The following is a 6,397-nucleotide window of genomic DNA, read 5'->3' as shown; positions in this document are numbered from 1 at the left end:
GGAGGAAAGTGCCGCTTCCCGATGTCTTTCGGCTTGAAGCGGCACTCCGGAGCGCTCCGCTGGCGCTCTACTGAGCTGTGCGCGAATTAGCCGCTTCTTCGCCTCCGAGAAGCAGGGATCGCGGTTGCTTGGAAGAGGCGAAGAACGAAGCCGCAAAGAAGCGGGCTTGTGTGCGAAGCCTTCCGACTGCCGGAGGACGGTGGCTGCCGCTCTCCTGCCTGTTGAATTCACTCTCGGCAAGCGAATGGAAAGTGTTCCAGGACAACTTGCCTGGGTTTTGACTTGGTCCTGATGCGTCCCACCTTGGCAAGTCTTGCTCGTCGCCAGAGGCTCCGAGATGCACAGAAGACGGTGGCAGCTGCTGAAAAGAAGGGCAGCGGTGAGTTTGTCGACAAGCAAGAACATAGGCAGCTGCCTGTGCTTGGGAAGGAGCAGCTGCCTGGTTTTGGCAATTGCCTTCACAGCGCCCAGAAGCCCGGTGCTCTGCTGCTTTGTTTTTCGCAGTCAGTCAATTGCACACTAGTCAAGCTGAGCCAGGCTCTTCAGCTTTGCTGCTTTTGAGCATCTGTGCTCCACTTAGGCTCTGTGACATCTCTTGAGGTTGTTTGCCTCGCCCAGGCTGGCAAGTGCCCGCTAGTACCTAGAGCTGGGCAGGAGAGGGCAGAGAGCACTTCCATCTGACAGCAGGTTGCAGATTGCCTCGGAAAGAGCCGTGTCCTTGGAATGTGCAGCAAATCCTCTTTCTTTGCAAACCGCGGTTAGTGTGCAGTGCAGGTACGCTCTCCCCTTGCCATGGTGGAAAGCCTTTCGCTAAGCTAGAGATGACTAGAGAAGCAGAAGCGCGGCTCCGGCTCCGGAGCTATCCGGAGGAAAGTGCCGCTTCCCGGCGTCTTTCGGCTTGAAGCGGCGCTCCGGAGCGCTCCGCTGCCGCTTTACTGAGCTGTGCGCGAATTAGCCGCTTCTTCGCCTCCGAGAAGCAGAGATGGCGGTTGCTTGGAAGAGGCGAAGAACGAAGCCGCAAAGAAGCGGGCTTGTGTGCGAAGCCTTCCGACTGCCGGAGGACGGTGGCTGCCGCTCTCCTGCCTCTTGAATTCACTCTCGGCAAGCGAATGGAAAGTGTTCCAGGACAACTTGCCTGGGTTTTGACTTGGTCCTGATGCGTCCCACCTTGGCAAGTCTTGCTCGTCGCCAGAGGCTCCGAGATGCACAGAAGATGGTGGCAGCTGCTGAAAAGAAGGGCAGCGGTGAGTTTGTCGACAAGCAAGAACATAGGCAGCTGCCTGTGCTTGGGAAGGAGCAGCTGCCTGGTTTTGGCAATTGCCTTCACAGCGCCCAGAAGCCCGGTGCTCTGCTGCTTTGTTTTTCGCAGTCAGTCAATTGCACACTAGTGAAGCTGAGCCAGGCTCTTCAGCTTTGCTGCTTTTGAGCATCTGTGCTCCACTTAGGCTCTGTGACATCTCTTGAGGTTGTTTGCCTCGGCCAGGCTGGAAAGTGCCCGCTAGTACCTAGAGCTGGGCAGGAGAGGGCAGAGAGCACTTCCAGCTGACAGCAGGTTGCAGATTGCCTCGGAAAGAGCCGTGTCCTTGGAATGTGCAGCAAATCCTCTTTCTTTGCAAACCGCGGTTAGTGTGCAGTGCAGGTACGCTCTCCCCTTGCCAAATGGAGTGGGAAAGCTTTTCGCTAAGCTAGAGATGACTAGAGAAGCAGAAGCGCGGCTCCGGAGCTATCCGGAGGAAAGTGCCGCTTCCCGATGTCTTTCGGCTTGAAGCGGCACTCCGGAGCGCTCCGCTGGCGCTCTACTGAGCTGTGCGCGAATTAGCCGCTTCTTCGCCTCCGAGAAGCAGGGATCGCGGTTGCTTGGAAGAGGCGAAGAACGAAGCCGCAAAGAAGCGGGCTTGTGTGCGAAGCCTTCCGACTGCCGGAGGACGGTGGCTGCCGCTCTCCTGCCTCTTGAATTCACTCTCGGCAAGCGAATGGAAAGTGTTCCAGGACAACTTGCCTGGGTTTTGACTTGGTCCTGATGCGTCCCACCTTGGCAAGTCTTGCTCGTCGCCAGAGGCTCCGAGATGCACAGAAGACGGTGGCAGCTGCTGAAAAGAAGGGCAGCGGTGAGTTTGTCGACAAGCAAGAACATAGGCAGCTGCCTGTGCTTGGGAAGGAGCAGCTGCCTGGTTTTGGCAATTGCCTTCACAGCGCCCAGAAGCCCGGTGCTCTGCTGCTTTGTTTTTCGCAGTCAGTCAATTGCACACTAGTGAAGCTGAGCCAGGCTCTTCAGCTTTGCTGCTTTTGAGCATCTGTGCTCCACTTAGGCTCTGTGACATCTCTCGAGGTTGTTTGCCTCGCCAGGCTGGCAAGTGCCCGCTAGTACCTAGAGCTGGGCAGGAGAGGGCAGAGAGCACTTCCATCTGACAGCAGGTTGCAGATTGCCTCGGAAAGAGCCGTGTCCTTGGAATGTGCAGCAAATCCTCTTTCTTTGCAAACCGCGGTTAGTGTGCAGTGCAGGTACGCTCTCCCCTTGCCAAATGGAGTGGGAAAGCTTTTCGCTAAGCTAGAGATGACTAGAGAAGCAGAAGCGCGGCTCCGGAGCTATCCGGAGGAAAGTGCCGCTTCCCGATGTCTTTCGGCTTGAAGCGGCACTCCGGAGCGCTCCGCTGGCGCTCTACTGAGCTGTGCGCGAATTAGCCGCTTCTTCGCCTCTGAGAAGCAGGGATCGCGGTTGCTTGGAAGAGGCGAAGAACGAAGCCGCAAAGAAGCGGGCTTGTGTGCGAAGCCTTCCGACTGCCGGAGGACGGTGGCTGCCGCTCTCCTGCCTCTTGAATTCACTCTCGGCAAGCGAATGGAAAGTGTTCCAGGACAACTTGCCTGGGTTTTGACTTGGTCCTGATGCGTCCCACCTTGGCAAGTCTTGCTCGTCGCCAGAGGCTCCGAGATGCACAGAAGACGGTGGCAGCTGCTGAAAAGAAGGGCAGCGGTGAGTTTGTCGACAAGCAAGAACATAGGCAGCTGCCTGTGCTTGGGAAGGAGCAGCTGCCTGGTTTTGGCAATTGCCTTCACAGCGCCCAGAAGCCCGGTGCTCTGCTGCTTTGTTTTTCGCAGTCAGTCAATTGCACACTAGTGAAGCTGAGCCAGGCTCTTCAGCTTTGCTGCTTTTGAGCATCTGTGCTCCACTTAGGCTCTGTGACATCTCTCGAGGTTGTTTGCCTCGCCCAGGCTGGAAAGTGCCTGCTAGTACCTAGAGCTGGGCAGGAGAGGGCAGAGAGCACTTCCATCTGACAGCAGGTTGCAGATTGCCTCGGAAAGAGCCGTGTCCTTGGAATGTGCAGCAAATCCTCTTTCTTTGCAAACCGCGGTTAGTGTGCAGTGCAGGTACGCTCTCCCCTTGCCAAATGGAGTGGGAAAGCTTTTCGCTAAGATAGCGATGACTAGAGAAGAAGAAGCGCGGCTCCGGAGCTATCCGGAGGAAAGTGCCTTTTCCCGGCGTCTTTCGGCTTGAAGTGGCGCTCCGGAGCGCTTTGCTGCCGCTCTACTGAGCTGTGCGCGAATTAGCCGCTTCTTCGCCTCCGAGAAGCAGAGATCGCGGTTGCTTGGAAGAGGCGAAGAACGAAGCCGCAAAGAAGCGGGCTTGTGTGCGAAGCCTTCCGACTGCCGGAGGACGGTGGCTGCCGCTCTCCTGCCTGTTGAATTCACTCTCGGCAAGCGAATGGAAAGCGTTCCAGGACAACTTGCCTGGGTTTTGACTTGGTCCTGATGCGTCCCACCTTGGCAAGTCTTGCTCATCGCCAGAGGCTCCGAGATGCACAGAAGATGGTGGCAGCTGCTGAAAAGAAGGGCAGCGGTGAGTTTGTCGACAAGCAAGAACATAGGCAGCTGCCTGTGCTTGGGAAGGAGCAGCTGCCTGGTTTTGGCAATTGCCTTCACAGCGCCCAGAAGCCCGGTGCTCTGCTGCTTTGTTTTTCGCAGTCAGTCAATTGCACACTAGTGAAGCTGAGCCAGGCTCTTCAGCTTTGCTGCTTTTGAGCATCTGTGCTCCACTTAGGCTCTGTGACATCTCTCGAGGTTGTTTGCCTCGGCCAGGCTGGAAAGTGCCCGCTAGTACCTAGAGCTGGGCAGGAGAGGGCAGAGAGCACTTCCAGCTGACAGCAGGTTGCAGATTGCCTCGGAAAGAGCCGTGTCCTTGGAATGTGCAGCAAATCCTCTTTCTTTGCAAACCGCGGTTAGTGTGCAGTGCAGGTACGCTCTCCCCTTGCCAAATGGAGTGGGAAAGCTTTTCGCTAAGCTAGAGATGACTAGAGAAGCAGAAGCGCGGCTCCGGAGCTATCCGGAGGAAAGTGCCGCTTCCCGATGTCTTTCGGCTTGAAGCGGCACTCCGGAGCGCTCCGCTGCCGCTCTACTGAGCTGTGCGCGAATTAGCCGCTTCTTCGCCTCCGAGAAGCAGGGATCGCGGTTGCTTGGAAGAGGCGAAGAACGAAGCCGCAAAGAAGCGGGCTTGTGTGCGAAGCCTTCCGACTGCCGGAGGACGGTGGCTGCCGCTCTCCTGCCTGTTGAATTCACTCTCGGCAAGCGAATGGAAAGTGTTCCAGGACAACTTGCCTGGGTTTTGACTTGGTCCTGATGCGTCCCACCTTGGCAAGTCTTGCTCGTCGCCAGAGGCTCCGAGATGCACAGAAGACGGTGGCAGCTGCTGAAAAGAAGGGCAGCGGTGAGTTTGTCGACAAGCAAGAACATAGGCAGCTGCCTGTGCTTGGGAAGGAGCAGCTGCCTGGTTTTGGCAATTGCCTTCACAGCGCCCAGAAGCCCGGTGCTCTGCTGCTTTGTTTTTCGCAGTCAGTCAATTGCACACTAGTGAAGCTGAGCCAGGCTCTTCAGCTTTGCTGCTTTTGAGCATCTGTGCTCCACTTAGGCTCTGTGACATCTCTCGAGGTTGTTTGCCTCGCCCAGGCTGGAAAGTGCCTGCTAGTACCTAGAGCTGGGCAGGAGAGGGCAGAGAGCACTTCCATCTGACAGCAGGTTGCAGATTGCCTCGGAAAGAGCCGTGTCCTTGGAATGTGCAGCAAATCCTCTTTCTTTGCAAACCGCGGTTAGTGTGCAGTGCAGGTACGCTCTCCCCTTGCCAAATGGAGTGGGAAAGCTTTTCGCTAAGATAGCGATGACTAGAGAAGAAGAAGCGCGGCTCCGGAGCTATCCGGAGGAAAGTGCCTTTTCCCGGCGTCTTTCGGCTTGAAGCGGCGCTCCGGAGCGCTTTGCTGCCGCTCTACTGAGCTGTGCGCGAATTAGCCGCTTCTTCGCCTCCGAGAAGCAGAGATCGCGGTTGCTTGGAAGAGGCGAAGAACGAAGCCGCAAAGAAGCGGGCTTGTGTGCGAAGCCTTCCGACTGCCGGAGGACGGTGGCTGCCGCTCTCCTGCCTGTTGAATTCACTCTCGGCAAGCGAATGGAAAGCGTTCCAGGACAACTTGCCTGGGTTTTGATTTGGTCCTGATGCGTCCCACCTTGGCAAGTCTTGCTCATCGCCAGAGGCTCCGAGATGCACAGAAGACGGTGGCAGCTGCTGAAAAGAAGGGCAGCGGTGAGTTTGTCGACAAGCAAGAACATAGGCAGCTGCCTGTGCTTGGGAAGGAGCAGCTGCCTGGTTTTGGCAATTGCCTTCACAGCGCCCAGAAGCCCGGTGCTCTGCTGCTTTGTTTTTCGCAGTCAGTCAATTGCACACTAGTCAAGCTGAGCCAGGCTCTTCAGCTTTGCTGCTTTTGAGCATCTGTGCTCCACTTAGGCTATGTGACATCTCTTGAGGTTGTTTGCCTCGCCCAGGCTGGCAAGTGCCCGCTAGCACCTAGAGCTGGGCAGGAGAGGGCAGAGAGCACTTCCATCTGACAGCAGGTTGCAGATTGCCTCGGAAAGAGCCGTGTCCTTGGAATGTGCAGCAAATCCTCTTTCTTTGCAAACCGCGGTTAGTGTGCAGTGCAGGTACGCTCTCCCCTTGCCAAATGGAGTGGGAAAGCCTTTCGCTAAGCTAGAGATGACTAGAGAAGCAGAAGCGCGGCTCCGGAGCTATCCGGAGGAAAGTGCCGCTTCCCGGCGTCTTTCGGCTTGAAGCGGCGCTCCGGAGCGCTTTGCTGCCGCTCTACTGAGCTGTGCGCGAATTAGCCGCTTCTTCGCCTCCGAGAAGCAGAGATGGCGGTTGCTTGGAAGAGGCGAAGAACGAAGCCGCAAAGAAGCGGGCTTGTGTGCGAAGCCTTCCGACTGCCGGAGGACGGTGGCTGCCGCTCTCCTGCCTCTTGAATTCACTCTCGGCAAGCGAATGGAAAGTGTTCCAGGACAACTTGCCTGGGTTTTGACTTGGTCCTGATGCCTCCCACCTTGGCAAGTCTTGCTCGTCGCCAGAGGCTCCGAGATGCACAGAAGA

This window comes from Anomalospiza imberbis, unplaced genomic scaffold (assembly GCF_031753505.1).
Source record: "Anomalospiza imberbis isolate Cuckoo-Finch-1a 21T00152 unplaced genomic scaffold, ASM3175350v1 scaffold_242, whole genome shotgun sequence".
Lineage (NCBI taxonomy): Eukaryota > Metazoa > Chordata > Aves > Passeriformes > Viduidae > Anomalospiza > Anomalospiza imberbis.
The sequence above is the reverse complement of the archived record's forward strand: the minus strand, read 5'-3'. Positions refer to the sequence as shown.